This window comes from Acinonyx jubatus, chromosome A1 (genome assembly GCF_027475565.1).
Source record: "Acinonyx jubatus isolate Ajub_Pintada_27869175 chromosome A1, VMU_Ajub_asm_v1.0, whole genome shotgun sequence".
NCBI classification, from domain to species: Eukaryota; Metazoa; Chordata; class Mammalia; order Carnivora; family Felidae; genus Acinonyx; species Acinonyx jubatus.
The window spans coordinates 117,951,482-117,969,718 of record NC_069380.1 but is presented as its reverse complement, the minus strand read 5'-3'; positions in this window follow the sequence as shown (position 1 = coordinate 117,969,718).

The following is an 18,237-nucleotide window of genomic DNA, read 5'->3' as shown; positions in this document are numbered from 1 at the left end:
CCCCAGGCTGGAGCTTCCCTCAGGATAACCATGCGCACCTCAGGCTCTCTGCAGTTTGCATACACACCTCAGATGCCTCTCTTCACAGAGGCTCCAAAAATCAGGCCCAGACAGACTCCAGTGCCTATTCATCTGAAGTTCACTAGGCAATGTGCCTGGTGTCATTTGAGCTAGCTGTATGGTAGCCAATTTTTTTTTTAATGACATGATTGCCCAGGCTCTCAAATCCCATTATGAAACTTTTTATCCTTTACTCAGAGCTTTTTTTCTTTTTTTTCTATCTGTCATTTTAGTTTGATGGAAAGAGATGTTGAGGAGAAATATTTGGAAAATTGTTCTCTGGGGCCAGATGATGCAGTGAGTCACAATCACTGAACACATCTGGGGAATCTGCAGTTGTTCCCATTCTCCCCTGTCCTGAAGCTCTTAATGACTGACAGTCACAGGCATGGACAGGAAGAGGGTGGGACAGATTCCCAGGACAGTGTATTAGAACTGTAAGGAAGAGAGGCCTCCCAAGGCCCTACCTCAGGGCCACCTCCACCCTTGCTCGCAGAAAACAAGGAAGGCTGCTGGCTAGCTATGCCCTGCCATGCATTAAGAACCCTGCAGGGATGCAGCCAGTCTGTTATTAGAAATAGTTACCAGCCAACGGCAGCGTTATGCCTGCTGCTTCACTATGGTTACACATAACTTCAGAGCTGCAATATGATCCACTCCACACCGAGGGGCATAGACAGTACAGAATACATACCGTAAGTCAAAACATGGGCCTCAGAATGGGCTTACAGAGAAACGGTGACATATCTTCATGAACATTCTCTTAGGTCTTGACAGCTGTGAGGGAGTCCTGCTCTCAGGTCAGCTTATCCAGACGAAGCTGTAAGTGATGTTACAGCATGGTACCCACATCTTCTCAAGTGGTCACACACATTCAGTGTCCTGTGTGAAGTGGTGCAGGATTCTTGAGTCACTTAGCCTCATGACAGCCAGAAGGTTGGTAATCTCCACAGCTATAGCCGGTATCTAGTATGGCACCTGGCCCGTAGTAGGAATAAGTAAATATGGAGGAGGTGAGGTAACCGACCAGATGAGCCATTTCTTCTTCATCCCACCTCCTCTCCTATCTCCCCCATCCCACCCCAACCCTCTCCACATTTCTCCACAAAGCTCTGTCAGTAAGTAGAAAACATAGTCATGAAACCACGATGGTTGATATTAAATGACTAAGAGAGGCAGGGTCTGTATTGGTTAAGAATATGCACATAGGAGTTGGGATAACCTGAATTTAAATTTTACTTCCTACCATTTATAAGTTGGGTGACCTCGGACAAACTGTTAAGTACCTTGTCTATTTCCTCATTTGGAAAGTGGGAATAATAATAGTACCTACCCCAGGCCTTTGTTATAAGGATTAGAGATGCTACGTTCGAAGTACTGGGCACTGTGTTGGGGACTTCAGTATTCAATAAATGTGAGCTGCTCTTATTATTTTCCATGTGCCTATCAGCATGATGTGGGAATCATCCCAGCTAAGTGACCACAGTCAGGCCTGTGCCTCTCTGAGGGAAATTGCTATCTCACCCATCTCTGCAGCAAGTGAAATTATCTTTGCACCAATTTGGCCATTGATTAGTGTGGTTGCTATGGTTGCGTTACTTAACCTTTTGGGCTTCAGTTTCTTCATTGTAAACAGAGGTGGCTGCTCTGTCTACGCTCAAACGTAATCACTTGTAAAAATGATTGGAAAGCATCCTCAAGAGTAACTTTGAGTTTTTGATTTATGCTGTTGCCCAGATTCCTAATATTTAGCGGATAGGTTAGGGAGTGGGGAGGGATATGAAAGTCTGGGGACACTGTGAAATGTGTCCAAAGGCATTTATCCCACATTTATTGACTAATGCGTCAGTTAATTGAAGGATTCATGATTTAGGACAGTTACGCCAAATGCTCTAGCTGGTGTAGATCAGTAAACATGTCCTCTTTGGAAAGTTCAAAAAGTCACATGACCTCAGTTTCCAATGCAGCCATTCTTCACGATGTGTCAAAATCATTTTTTTAAAGGTTTAGACAGTTAAGAGAAACTTAGGGCATATTTTCCGCCAGCATACAGTTCTTTCATGTGCAGTAAGGAATGGAAATGAAATAGCAAATAAGGAGAAATAGTGCATACAATCATCTTTATAATTATGCTAATGTTCTTTGAGCATACCCCGTCACTTAGGGTTCCTGGACCCATTTCCAACATAGTAGAAGGGGGTCCCACACACACACAACACCTGCAACTCTCAGATATCAGCCAGGTATTCAGAATTCAGGTCATTTCTCACACTACCCAGAGATAGCATCAGATTCCAGAGGTTAAGGGCACAGTCATATAAGACTGTCTCTCCACTCCCCACTTGATATGCCAGTCACAAGCCCTGGGCTTTAACCAGTGCTTCTGACTGACCAGATACAGATTAGCGGTTTCAACAACCTTACATTCAGTTAATTTGCTACAGGGGCTTGCAGAACTCAGGGAAACACCTAAATTTACCAGTTTATTAAAGTATATAATAAACAATATGAATTATCAGCCGGATGAAGAGATACATAGGAGATACATACAGCAAGGTCCCAAAGAAACTTCTGTCCTTGTGGAGCTTGGAGCCTCACTTGGTGACACATGGAAACATTCTGGTTCCTCAAGTGTGAAAGCTCTCTGAAAAAGGACAAAGAAGCTATCCTCTTGGGTTTTTTAGGGACTTTGTTACATAGTCCTAATTGACCAAGTCATTGACAATTCACTGATCCAACCTTCAGCCCCTCTCCCCCGGCCAGAGGTTGAAGGTTGGAAACTGAAAGTTCCAACTCTTTAATCATGGTTGGTCCACCTGGAAACCAGCCCCTGCCCTTGGGTGAGGTCCAAAAGTCACTTTCATCAATAAGAAGGCACCCATTTTATTTTGGGGGCTCTGAAGCATTTTCAGAAACTATGGATGAAAACCAAATATATTTGGTCATTTAAGTGACCAAATATATATTTCTCATAAATAGTTATATCACACCATGTTAAACATTTTGCCTAAATAATCTCACTTAATTCCAGCCTATATAGTGGATACCGTTATCTCCATTCTACATGGGAGGAAGAAATCAGGCTTACAGAGGTTAAGTAATTTGGCCAAGTCACCCAGGCGTGCATTGGGGACCATAGCCCTTTTTAAATATCTGCATTTTCTTGTTGTTTCCTCAAGGTTGATTCAGTATAACTGACCACCCCAGGTTGTCCCCTCTGTGTTGACAGAGCACAAGGTAGAGTGACATTTAGAGCACTGGTTGACTCAGGTTGCCATTAATATCCTCTTGAACTGGTAAAAATTCAAGAATGAGCTTATGCCATTGACACTTAGTCTATGAAATCCCATACACTTGACTCCATTGCTATAGATCTGAGTCAGTCTGCACCGATTGAAGATTCTATTCCTCTTAAATACCAATAGTTCCTTAATCACTGCAATTATCTTGGGTGACCTTTTGTTAATTAACCAACTGCTCAGTTTCCTTTATCATCATTTATGAAGCATGTCCTAGAAGCAGAGCCTATCCATATTGGGCATTTGGGGTAAGAAAAAAAAAGGTTGTCCCTGGCCCCAAAGAGCAGCTGCTTTAGGGAAACTGGCATGTGTAGATAGTTAGGCAGGTAGGTAGTTAAAAAGGTAGAGAGGCAAGACAGTGACAAATATAAAATAAAGGCCAGAATAATGTGCTATGTGATCAGGGATGGAACAGGGACTAATTCCAGCTTAAGGCTGGGTAGATACAGAAGCCTCTTAGATAATTTAGGCTGTGACAGAAGAATGAGGGGTGAATCTGGGAGATTACACTACCAATCAGAAAAGACTATCTTGACTAGAAAACCCAGAGATGGCCATCATGTTCCTCTTTTTCACTGAACCGAGGAGTAGTCTGAGTTCCCTTCTCTCTACCAATAAGGGATCATCACCAACTCAACATAACTCATTGTATGTGTGATTAATCTCCTTGGCCAGCCATGACTTACTCTTTTTGTGACTCCAAAGGTGTGAATGTTAAGCCATGTAAGGGTATGCCTCCCCTACTCAAGTAGATAGCCATTTGGGCTCAGAAAGGATCTTCCAAAAAAAAAATAAAGCGCACAACATATAACTACCTACTTATAGAAATGTCCTTAGGAACTCTAAGCTCATTTTCCATCTCTCTCTTTTCCAAACATCTCTTAATGCTTTATTTACAGAGACCATTTGTTGTTCATCTATTTGGTGAAGAACTCTTGGTAAATGTACAAGATGTATGAGATATGGCTTCTGTCTTCAAAGAGCCATCAACTAATGGGAGTAACAAGACCAAAGTTGAGAAAACTCTATACAAATCCATATGATCAAAAGGTCATTTGCATAGGCATTTTGGAGTCCTCCACTAACCCCATCCATCACAGAGTGAACTGAAAGGAAAAAATTCTATGTTCAAAACGTAGAGTCTGGTCTCAAAAGAAAGGCTCCCACACAAAGGATGACATTTTTCTCTCTAGCTTTCTGAGCTTTTTTCCATCTATATGACCCACATTCAAATTAGTTTTGAGAAATATCCACAATTTCTCTTTGAATTGAGCAGCCTTATGTGGAGTAATCACACTTTATCATCTTATTTGAATACTGAGCCTGTAAAAGTGGGAGAAAAACATGACAAGACAAAAATTCCTCTTAGATATTAATGTTGGAGCCAAATAGAATTAATAAATGACTTTTACATCTGACCCTGCACATGCAGAAGACAAACACAGAATCTATATTTTCAACTAATTTAAATACAAGATGGAATTGAAACAGAAAGCTAGCAACCAAATTAGTCATCTTGTTACAAAGAAAATGTAACTGGCTTCATTATTGTAATGGCAGACATCAGTGGAGTAGAAAATTGACCAATCTTATATTAGAAAAAAATATATGATGTTTGGTTGACAAGGAAGCTCTGCTTAATAAGCGTTGACTACCTATTCTATAATAGATCAGAACCTTTAAGGTCTCAGTAGCACATCACTAATATAAATTGTAAAAGCCATATTAAATACTATAAAAAGATGCAATATTGCTACTGTGCTGAGAAAAAAATGTTGAGATCAAATTAAAAATTGTATAATATTTAAAGTGAACCTATTTGGTTTTGGAGATATTTGACAATGAATGTGAAACCACAGGTAACTGTACCCAAAATTGAAAAGAACATTAGAAAGTAAAAGATGTAAGTCAAGAGAGAAAGAGTTATCTCTTGTCCAAAGCAAGTTATCTTCCAAGATAAGTCGCCTGACTGGTCTAGTCATGGATAAAGAAGTGTGATACTAGCTTCATCAAATTGGATTGCAATTAAGATTCTACCGTATAAGATACAAGAGCACCTGGGTAGCTCGGTTGGTTAAGTGCCCAACTTTGGCTCAAGTCATGATCTCAGAGTTCCTGAGTTTGAGCCTCACATCTGGCTCTGCATTGATAGTGTGGAGCCTGCTTGGGACTCTCTATCTCCCTCCCTCCCTGTCTCTCCCCCTGCCCCCGGCTCTGTCCCTCCCCTACTTGTGCATGCACACTCTCAAAATAAATTAAAAAAAAACTCTACCATATAAGATACATAAAGTATCTTCATTAAACACCTTCCTTTTCATACAATGTGGTATCATCATGTTCACTCATTGTGGTTTTAAGGTCTCATAGTGATGTCATTTAAATGCAACAGCAAGAGGAAAGAAAACAAAGAAAAGCACAACATAGGGAAAAAGACTCAACAGTAGCAGCATGCATGAGGGTAAACTCTCAACAGTGCATGAGCTCAGATCATTTGTACTAAAATGCATTGTGCTGCCACAGCATTCCATTCCCATTCCAACCTATAATTAATGTGTGTCTCCTTCATGGCATGAAACTAAAAATGGTCTCAGAGGTGAGCTATAGGCATTTCAGAGTATGGCAGATCCAACAGCACAGGGCTCTGAGGAGAACAGGAGTAGATTCCCACAGTCCCATCATTTTCTTTTCTCTTCTCACCAAAATGTTGTAAGTGGACCACCTTCCCACAGGCAGGTATTAGAGGGTATGGAGGTGCATTTTAGATAGAAAAAAAAGGCACTGTATGCATATATATGAACGTTAGGTGCTGATTTACATAAGTTACTGTCTTTTGTTTAATTTTATATTTTTTAAAATTTCCATCCAAATTAGTTAGCATATACTTCAACAATGATTTCAGGAGTACATTCCTTAATGCCCCTTACCCCTTTAGCCCGTCCTCCCTCCCACACCCCCTCTAGTAACCCTCTGTTTGTTCTCCATATTTATGAGTCTCTTCTGTTTTGTCCCCCTCCCTGTTTTTATATTATTTTTGTTTCCATCCCTTATGTTCATCTGTTTTGTCTCTTAAAGTCCTCCTATGAGTGAAGTCATATGATATTTGTCTTTCTCTGACTGACTAATTTCACTTAGCATAATACCCTCCAGTTCCATCCACGTACTTGCAGATGGCAAGATTTCATTCTTTTGGATTGCCGAGTAATACTCCATTGTGTATATATACCACATCTTCTTTATCCATTCATCCATCAGCGGACATTTGGGCTCTTTCCATACTTTGGCTATTGTTGATAGTGCTGTTATAAACATTGGGGTGCATGTGTCCCTTCGAAACAGCACACCTGTATCCCTTGCATAAATGCCTAGTAGTGCAATTGCTGGCTTGTAGAGTAGTTCTATTTTTAGTTTTTTGAGGAACCTCCATACTCTTTTCCAGGGTGGCTGCCCCAGCTTGCATTCCCACCAACAATGCAGAAGAAATCCTCTTTCTCCGCATCCTTGCCAACATCTCTTGTTGCCTGAGTTGTTAATGTTAGCCATTCTGACAGGTGTGAGGTGGTATCTCATTGTGATTTTAATTTGTATTTCCCTGATGATGAGTGATGTTGAGCATTTTTCATGTGTCGTTTAGCCATCTAGATGCCTTCTTTGGAGAAGTGTCTATTCATGTCTTTTGCCCATTTCTTCACTGGATTCTTTGTGTTTTGGGGTGTTGAGTTTGATAAGTTCTTTATAGATTCTAATCCTTCATCTGATATGTCATTTGCAAATATCTTCTCCCATTCTGTCGGTTGCCTTTTAGTTTTGCTGAATGTTTCCTTTGCTGTGAAGAAGGTTTTTATTTTGATGAGGTCCCAGTAGTTCATTTTTGCTTTTGTTTCCCTTGCCTCCAGTGGCGTGTTGAGTAAGAAGTTGCTGTGGCCAAGGTCAAAGAGGTTTTTGCCTGCTTTCTCCTTGAGGATTTTGATGGCTTCCTCTCTTACATTTAGGTCTTTCATCCATTTTAAGTTTATTTTTGTGCATGGTGTAAGAAAGTGGTCCAGGTTCATTCTTCTGCATGTCGCTGTCCAGTTTTCCCAGCACCACTTGCTGAAGAGACTATCTTGATTCCATTGGATATTCTTTCCTGCTTTGTCAAAGATTAGTGGGCCATACGTTTGTGGGTCCATTTCTGGGTTCTCTATTCTGTTCCATTGATTTGCATGTCTGTTCTTGTGCCAGTACCATACTGTCTTGATGATTACAGCTTTGTAGTATAGCTTGAAGTCCAGGATTGTGATGCCTCCTGCTTTGGTTTTCTTTTTCAAGATTGCTTTGGCTATTCGGGGTCTTTTCTGGTTCCATACAAGTTGTAGGGTTATTTGTTCTAGCTCTGTGAAGAAGGCTGGTGTTATTTGGATAGGGATTGCATTGAATATGTAGATTGCTTTTGGTAGTATCAACATTTAACAAAATGTGTTCTTCCTATCTAGGAGCATGGAATCATTTTCCACTTTTTGGTGTGTTCTTCAGTTTCTTTCATAAGCTTTCTATAGTTTTCAGTGTATAGATTTTTCACCTCTTTAGTTAGATTTATTCCTTAGGTATTTTATGGGTTTGGTGCAACTGTAAATGGGATCAATTCCTTGATTTCTCTTTCTGCTACTTCATTGTTGGTGTATAGGAATGCAACTGATTTCTGTGCATTGATTTTATATACTGCAACTTTGCTGAATTCATGAACCAGTTCTAGCAGTTTTTTTTGGTGGAATTTTTAGGGTGTTCCATAGAGGGTATCATGTCATCTGTGAAGAGTGAAAGTTTGACCTCCTCCTGGCTGATTTGGATGCCTTTTATTTCTTTGTCTTGTCTGATTGCAGAGGCCAAGACTTCCAATATTATGTTGAATAACTATGAGAGTGGACATCCCTGGCTTGTTCCTGACCTTAGGGGGAAAGCTCTCATTTTTTCCCCATTGAGGATGATATTAGCGTTGGGTCATTCATATATGGCTTTTATGATCTCCAGGTATGATCCTTTATCCCTACTTTCTTGAGGGTTTTTATCAAGAAAGGATGCTGTATTTTGTCAAATGCTTTCTCTGCATCTTTTGAGAGGATCATATGGTTCTTGTCCTTTCTTTCATTGATGTGATGAAACACCCTAATTGTTTTGCAGATAATGAACCAGCCCTGCATCCCAGGTATAAATCCCACTTGGTCATGGTGAATAATTTTTTTAATGTATTGTTGGATCCAGTTGGCTAATGTCTTGTTGAGGATTTTTGCATCCATGTTCATCAGGGAATTCATCTAGAGTTCTTCTTTTTCATGGGGTCTCTATATGATTTTGGAATCAAGGTAATTCTGGCTTCATAGAGTGAGTTTGGAAGTTTTCCTTACATTTTTATTTTTTGGAACAGCTTCAAGAGAATGGTGTTAACTCTTCCTTAAATGTTTGGTAGAATCCCCCTGGAAAGTTATCTGGCCCTGAACTCTTGTTTTTTGGGGAGATTTTTGACTACTGATTCGATTTCCTTGCTGGTTATGGATCTGTTCAAATTTTCTGTTTCTTCTGTTTCAGCTTTGGTAGTATATATGTTTCTAGGAATTTGTCCATTTCTTCCAGATTGCCCATTTTGTTGGCATATAATTGCTCATAATATTCTCTTACTATTTTTTTTTTATTTCTGCTGTGTTCGCTGTGATCTCTCCTCGTTTATTCTTGATTTTATTTATTTGGGTCCTTTCCTTTTTCTTTTTGATCCAACTGGCTAGTGGTTAATCAATTTTAATTCTTTCAAAGAACCAGCTTCTGGTTTCATTGATCTGTTCTACTGGTTTTTTGTTTGTTTGTTTGTTTGTTTGTTTGTTTTGGTTTTGAAAGCATTAATTTTTGCTCTAATCTTTATTATTTCCTGTCTTCTTCCAATTTTGGGTTTTCTTCACTGTTCTTTTTCCAGCTCTTTAAGGCATAAAGATATGTTGTGTATCTGAGATCTTTCTTCCTTAAGAAGGCCTGGGTGCTGGATTTTTTCCTCTTATGACTGCCTTTGCTGAGTCCCAGAGGCTTTGGGTTGTGGTGTTATCATTTTCACTGGCATCCATTTCATTGGCTCTTTAACTTCTTGGTTAGCCCATTCATTCTTTAGTAGGATGTTCTTCAGTCTCCAATATTTGTTACCTTTCCAAATTTTTTTTTCATGTGGTTGATTGCAAGTTTCTTAGCTTTGTGGTCTGAAAATATCCACGGTATGATCTCATTCTTTTTGTATTGCTGAGGGCTGATTCGTGTCCTACTATATGGTCTATTCTGGAGAACGTTTCATGTGCATTGGAGAAGAATGTATATTCTGCTGCTTTAGGATGAAATGTTCTGAATATATCTGTTAAGTCCATCTGGTCCAGTGTGTCATCAAAGCCATTGTTTCCTTGTTGATATTTTGATTAGATGATCTTTCCATTTCTGTGAGTGGGGTGTTGAAGTCTCCTCCTATTATGGTATTACTATCAATGAGTTTCTTCATGTTTGTGATTAATTGAATTAAATATGTGGGTGCTTTCACATTTTGTGCATAAATGTTTACAATTGTTAGGTTGTCTTGGTGGATAGTCCCCTTAATTATGATATAATTCCCTTCTTCGTCTCTTGATACAGTCTTTATTTTAAAGTCTAGATTGTCTGACATAAGTACAGATTCTCCAGCTTTCTTTCTTTTTGACCATTAGCATGATAGGTGGTTCTCTATCCCCTTACTTTCAATCTGTAGGGGTCTTTAGGTCTAAAGTGGGTCTCTTGTAAACAGCATATAAATGGATCTTGGTTTCTTATCCATTCTGTTACCCTATGTCTTTTGATTGGAGCATTGAGTCCATTGGTGTTTAGAGTGAGTACTGAAAGATATGAATTTATTGCCATTATGTGGCTTGTAGAGTTGGAGTTTCTGGTGGTGTTCTCTGGTCCTTTCTAATCTTTGTTGCTTTCGGTATTTATTTATTTATTTATTTATCTATCTATCTATCTATCTTTTCTCCCCTCAGAGAGTCCCCCTTAGAATTTCTTGCAGGGCTGGTTTAGTGGTCACAAATTCCCTTAATTTTTGTTTGCCTGGGAAACTTTTTTATCTCTCTATTTTGAATGACAGCCTTGCTGGATAAGAATTCTTGGCTGCATATTTTTCTGATTCAGCACATTGAATATACCCTGCCACTCCTTTCTGGCCAGCCAAGTTTCTGTGGATAGTTCTGCTGCAAACCTGATCTGTCTTCCCTTGTAGGTTAAGGACTTTTTCCCCTGGCTGCTTTCATGATTCTCTCCTTGCCTGAGTATTTTGTGAATTTGACTATGATATGCCTTGTTGATGGTCGGGTTTTGTTGAATCTCATGGAGTCCTCTGTGCTTCCTGGATTTTGATGTCTGTGTCTTTCCCCCGGTTAGGAACGTTTTCCACCATGATTTGCTGACATAACCCTTCTACCCCTCTTTCTCTCTCTTCCTCTTCTGAGACCCCTATGATTCTGATGTTGTTCCTTTTTAATGAGTCACTGATTTCTCTAATTCTTACATTGTGCTCTTTTGCCTTCATCTCCCTCTTTTTTTCTGCTTCATTGTTCTCCATAAGTTTGTCCTCTATATCGCCGATTCTCTGTTCTGCCTCATCCATCCTTGCCGCCACAGCATCCATTCGTGATTGCAGCTCAGTTATAGCATTTTTTATTGCATCCTGACTAGTTTTTACTTCTTTTATCTCCGCAGAACACATTCTAATCTATTTTTGACTGCAGCTAGTATTTTTATTATCGTGATTCTAAAATCTGGTTCAGATATCTTGCGTTTGTCTGTGTTGGTTAAGTCCCTGGCTGTCGTTTCTTCCTGCTCTTTCTTTTGGGGTAAATCCCTGCATTTCATCATTTCAAGGGATAAAGGAACTATTGAGATAGATAAAATGAAAATTAAAAAATTAAAATTAAAAAAATGTTAAAATTAAAAAATTAAACACACACACACACACACACAAATATCGAATAAGTGATGTTAGAACCTAGGTGTGTTTTGGCCTGGGTGTTGAATGTGGCTGGATAGATTAGAGAAAAAAGGGGAAAGAACAAAAAGAGGAAATGATTTGAAAATTTGAAAAAATGTATACACTGAATTAGACTAAAATGAAATGATGGAAGTAAACTAGAATTTTAAAAAATTTACACAAAAGTAAAACTATAGTAGAAAAAAATTAAAGAAAAATATTTTTAATAAAAATTAAATATAAAAATAAAATTTTTCCTTTTCTGTATTCAAGAAAAAGAAACAATAAAGAGAAAAAGGAGGAAAGAAGGAAATCGTTTGAAAATTTGAAGAAAATAACACAATGAAGTAGACTAAAATAAAATGATGGAAGTAAAATAGAATTTGAAAATTTTACACAAAAGTAAAAAATATAGTAAAAATATATAGTAAAAAATTAAAGAAAAATATTATTAATAAAAATTGAAAATAAAAATGATTTTTTCTCTTTCTCTATTCAAGAAAAGAAAGGAAATGAAAAAGAGAAAAAAAGAAAAAAGAAAGAAAGAAATGGAATAGATGGACCTGCTAACAGACTGAAACATGACTGAAATGACTTCATTTTTCCCTTGAAGTCAGACTATGAAGCGCTTTACAGTCCATAAACTAAGCAAGCGGTGAGACTTGTGTTCTTGAAGAGTGAGGTTGGCCCAGTATGGCGGGGCTCAGTGTAACAGCTCTGTTCTCCACTAGATGGCGCTTCTAGCCTACTGGGGTGGATTGTTGTGGCGCTTGTAGGTGTGTATGCGCAGGCGCGGGAGTGGTAAAAATGGCGTCACCCAGCTACCCAGTCTCTAGTATCAGAACTCTGTTCTCCCCGATCAGCAATCACGCACCCGTCCTTTGTCTTCAGCTTGCGTCCACTCCCCGCTTTTATACTGTCCGTGACCAAGACCCAGGTAGTACTTTTCTCCCACGTTTTGTCTCAGATGCGGCTGTTTTCCCTGGCCCCTTACTTCTGAGGGACTGCGGCTTTGACCTGTTCTGCCCCTCTGTGGGAGGGTCTCACTAAGCCATGGCTGAATTCTGGCCTCACCCAGGAAAGTTTGCAAGACCGTGCTGCTGCCGATGTCAGAGACTGCGGCCTGGTGCAAGCCAGCCCCAGAAAAAGTTCATGAGACAGTGTAGTAGCAGTGTTTCAGGGATTATGGAAAAATCATAACACCCATCTGGCACCAGGCTTCACCCTTAACGACCTTCTTCCAGCACCAGCGAATGTGGCCATCTCTGGGGTCTGCTGGGCCCAGGTTGCCTCACAGCCTCTACCAAATGTCCTTTCAGCAGTGGAACCGCTTCTCCGGTGTGGTCTGAGAACCTCCCAGACCCCACTCTGCTCCTGGGGATTCTCCCTTCCCACCAGAGCACCACCAGGTATGGAGCTGTGGAGTTGCAGGCTTTGCATTCCCCTTGTTTACAGTCTTAATGGAATTTAAACCCTCTCATTTCTCCTTTCTCCTTCTCCTTTCTTCCTTTTAGTTCAGTCCCTGCGGCTTTTTCCAATTTTCCACTTTCTCTCCAGTTGCTTTTTGGGAGAGGTGCTTTTCCCATATTCTCCCCACCGTCTCTGTCCTCTCTCCACCTGCAAAAACACCTGCCTGCCCTCAGTGGTTTCTCGCTCCCCAAATTCTCCTCTCCATGCCATGTACCTGCTGAATTCTGTGGTTCAGGTTGTGCATATTGTTGTGTTAATCCTCAGATCAGTTTTCTAGGTGTGCAAGTTGGTTTAGTGTTGGTCTGTCTGTATTTCATGGACGCGAGACACACAAAAAACTTCCATGCTGTTCCTCCATCTTGGCTTCCTCCCTCTGTTACTGTCTTTTATTTGACTCCCTGAATGTTTTACTATAATTAATGTATTCATTTTTGGTAGTCATTCCCAGGAGCATGTTGCAGTGGGCATATTTTAAAAATTGAAGGAATTCATTAAACAAATAATTAGTTGAAGTTGATAACATAGATTAATTTAAATTATTAAAAATACCTAGTACTAACTCTCAAACAATTCTTTGAAGAAAAAAAATCACAGTATTAAAATTCCAGCTTCAGATTGCCTCTCAATTAATCTAAAAATAAAAGTTTGGCTCTAAGCCTGGAAGGTTTGCAGGTGGAGCTTTGATCAACTAAGATAGGCAGGGGATTCCAGAGCCGAGGGCCCCTGCTGAACATGCCCTGTCTCCAGTTGCCCTCGGTTTAAACTGGGGATCCATTAGCAGAGACCCACAGTAGATTTCAGCTGTCATGATTTTTGTATACAGACAGAGCTTAACTTTAGTCAGGATGATGTCTTAATACCTGAGGCTTTGAACATGTATGAATTTTAGGTAGAGTTCAAGTTGACAGGAGAAATGGAAAAACTTACTTTGAGCATTGGGTAGAATGTGTGTGTGTGAGAGAGAGAGAGAGAGAGAGAGAGAGAGAGAGGGAGAGATACGGACATAATTACATTATTCACTTTCTTTTAGGAACTGGTTTCTCATAGATCACTGGGTCATACCCAGTATTAGCTACCTGTAACAAGATGAGCATTATTTTTATCAGCTAGCTAATTCATGGATGACTATAATACCATTCATTTGAGATGCATTGTCTTCATAGCTATATCTGTCTCCTATACATTGTTCCCCTGCCCTTAATTGGGTAATAAATCTATTGTGATCTGGGCCCTTTGATGTTATGCTTTATTTTTTTGCCTGTCCAGAAACCTCTCTTCATGAAAGCTGATTTGTCAGCCACAAAAAAAGTGATATTACATATAGTGATGTTTGTGAAAGTGTTTAAGTGCAACATAAATGCCAATGGATTTATGCAGATTAAAACTGGTACATTAATTGGGGTGCCTGGGTGGCTTAGTTGGTTAAGCATCTGACTCTTGATTTTGTCTCAGGTTGTGATCTCAGCGTTCTGAGATTAAGCCCCACGTCGATTCTCTCTCACTGTTCCTCTGCCCCTTCCCAGCTCATCCCCTTGCTGTCTCCAAAAAAAAATAAATAAGACAAAATAAATAAAATAACATGTATGTTTAAAAAGTGGTATGTTAATCTAAAGGTTCAAAATACATGCTTCACAGTTTAAGTCTTACAAATTGGTACTAAGAGTTCTTACTATTGGCTAATTTCAGATTTTGCCTATTCAGATTCTGACAACCACAGTCAAATTTAATTTCCTTCAAGGGAAAAAGAAATGTCCTTTTTCTCTTTGTCCCCTGATTTTATTATTGATTTTTCTGAATTGCGTTTTAAAATAGACTAGTTTAAAAAATCCTCTAGAATCAGTTGACCATTTTTTTCATAATACTGATTGCCACAGAGAGGATTTTCTTATTAATTCATCACATGACCTTGGACCCTGAAATTGTTTGCATATTTATAAAATGGATTAAAACTACCCTTCCTGCTTTCTTCTCACAAGTAATGTGAGATTCAGTCTTTTATTTGTTATTAAAAACATCTTTAAAATATGCAGAGTGTTATAAATGTGAGGTTGTATCCAGTGCTGTTATTTTTTATACCTTCCATGTGTTGAAGAGTTTTACTGTTATGTCATATTTTGTTAATGGTTTTATTTCAGTAAAAAAGCACTAGATCTAAATGCAATGAGTTAATTAAAACTTGGGAGGGGGGATTTGTTTGGTTAATATAATTGATCCATATTATAAATATCTGTACTTATTCTCTGTGCCTGTTCTCTCTCTCTCTCTCTCGATTCTACTTTATCTCCTTTGAACATGACAAAGGTAAGGGTAGAGGTCATGAAAAGAGGCCACAGTCAAGTTTCCTGCCTTGGCGGGGTGGGTGGTGGTGGTCAGAAGGAAACAAATCTCCAAAATTTCCAGTCATGTGTTTCACTTTTGCCTAGAAGTAGCTGGGGAAATGTGCAACCCTATTATGTAAGGACAAAAGTTGATTATCTGAGCTCCTGGCCTCCCTAACAATGGAGGGGGCCACAAAAGGGAGGTGAAGCTGGAGAGTCATCAGGTGCAGCAGTTTGGTCTTAATCAGGGGCCTGGTTTTTTCCTTATTGAGTCTGGGCATTCTACCATGATCATCTCTAGTGCATACTTTAAGACCATTGGTCTGAACAAAGAATGAGGAAGTGGAGTTTAAACCCTGTGGAGCCATTTCTAAGAACACCTCCTTCCCTGATGATACCTTTCTTCATAGAGCCTCATAGAGTCAATTTCAAAAGTGGCCCCCGCAGGTAGATGGGGGGCCACTCCTGAAAATATACTGCTGAGAATTAAAGTGGCTGTATAAAAGATAGTCATTTTGCTTAGATTCTAAAATGTCTGTAAGAGTAAGGAAAAGTTAAAATTTGAAGCCAGAAATGTGATCATCTTCTGCTTGCATGCTCAGGGAGTAGAAGAATCTACTTCAAGAAAGAGCTTCTTATTCTGGAAAATGCCTTGCTAGGACTCTTTAAGTGTGATATGTGAGCCCCAGCCCCCTTTCTTAGGGGTCCTATTCCCAAAGAAGAAGCAAAAAAGGAGGAATTAAATCATCTCATCTAACAGAAGTGAAATTTGGGGAAGAGGACCCTGAGAAAGAGGGTGACCAGAAGATGGTCCGGGAAAATAGCAGGAGACAGAGATCTGGAAGAAGGAAGAAGCTGAGAAGAGCAACAGATGGTGGAAGAGCTGTAGTCTGCCCTCTGCCCCTCCATTATTCACAGCAGTGTTAGGGGCAATAGAGAGAATCCAGGGACAGGTTGGGGAAAGAGAGTATGCCTCTTGCTTGCCCACCCTTCTGCTCTCCTGAAAATACAACGTGCCATAGGAATAGACAGCCAACCAGCCGGCCCTCACTTGTGGAACCTGAACTTGACCCAGAAGGTAGAGTAGATGCTTACCTCCTTCGTCCACAGTGTCGGGCAGGGCATTCCACCGAGGATGCAGCACAGGCAAAAACATGGTGGTCTGAAAGTACCTGAGCAGCTTGGAGGAGCCAGTTGTGATGGCTCTAGGCAGGTATTCTCAGACATTCTTTTTTCCCACTGTTAAAAAAAATGAGGAGCTAAAAAAGGGTATTTAGGTGGAAGACTGACATAATCAGATTTTTGTCTTTTTTTTTAGTTTATTTATTTATGTTTTGGGAGAGAGAGAGCGGGGGAGAAAACCCAAGCAGAGAGAGAGAGAGAGAGAGAGAGAGAGAGAGAGAGAGAATCTGAAGCAGGCTCTGCACTGTCAGTGAGGACCCTGATGCAGGGCTCCAACCCACAAACCTCAGGATCATAGCCTGAGCCCAAACCAAGAGTCGGACGCTTGATAGATTGAGCCACCCAGGCAGCCCTTAAGTTTTTATCTTGAAAAGAAAGCTCTGGTTCATGGCTTCCAACCGTTTATTTCTTGGACAAATATTCACTGAGCTTCAATGTGCCAGGAGTGTGTTAGGCTCTGGGGATATGGTGATGAATTAAGGGCTAGTTCTTCCTCTCATGGCACTTACAGGCTCGGTTAAGAGGTAGGTGGTATAAAATTATTCACAAAAATTGAAGTTTAATTCTAAATAATGGAAAATGCTATGTAAGAACATGAAGAAGTGCTTTGATTAAGCATTAGAAGGGGACCTAATTTTGTTTGGAGGTCGCATGGGAGTTGAGTCAAGTCAGGCCACCCAGATGAAACTTGACAGAGAAGGCAGCCACTGACCAAGTAAAGACAATTACAGTAGCTCTGTAGAGTTTGGAGAAGCTCCAGGCTTAACAATCAATTAGGAAGCTTTTCTGATGGTCCAGTTAGGTTTCTGAGTCCTCATCTACAGAAATTCAGGGGTTAGCCTATGTTGGTCTCCAAAGCCACCTCTAGCTCTGAAGTTACAGAGAAGTAAATACCTCCTTTGTGTTTCACATTGTGCTAGGTACTGATTAGGAATGAAATAAAAGATATGTAAGATATGGATCCTCAACAGAGTAACTATCCAGCAAATTGGACATTTGGTGCAGGTTCAGAGAGATTAGCTCTGGTTATGCATATTGTTTTATAGAACTTTAACAGAGTTCATATAGCACTTTTAATTATTTTGTACTGAAGTTACAGGACCTTCTACCATGGTCCAACTTCCATTTCTTAAAAACTTAAAAGTTTCTTAAGTTTCTTCTCTTGGATTGCCTCCTGTTTGGGGATCTCCAGTCACGAAGGATGGATGACTGATAGATAAGTAGGTAGACACATATTTGAAGATTGCAACATAGGAGACCATACTTAACACCTGGTGGGACTACACTGCTCATCTTTACAGTGGAGATACAGGTGTCATTAACCATCTGAGGAACTACCGTGTAATCGTTGACATTACCATTAAGTTACAAAGGCAGTGCCTTGCACTTAAAAGGCACTCAAATATATTTGGGTGGATGAATGAGTGTACAAATGAACACTGCTTCAAAGTATTCCCCCTGAGAAACAGAATCCAGTATTTGCCACAAACTCCCATGGCTGTGGTCACCTCAGTAAGGTTATGGTGCTGTCTTTAAGTGCTGTCACCCATATGATGAACAAAAAGTAGAGTCTGTTCCCACTCTTTCCCTGCCTACTCAGAATCGTTCTCATTCTGCCAGCTCAGTTCTTCTCCACACCTTTGCTAAACTCCAAAGAGTTTCCCTTTCTAATTTGCAGGGCTTTGATATTCAGCACTGGGAGGAAAGTAAGCAAAAAAGGTGAAAAGATACACTCAGGACAGGGTTGAAGAATGAGTGGTTTTGTTTTTTCTTAGTTATGGGATTTTTTTTTAGTAATTCTTACACTTTTGCATAAATAGGAACACTTTATAAATTCTATTTTTATTTTAGATACTATTTTAAATAAACTTTTGCTTTGCTTATTTGTTGATTTAGTTACTTGAGC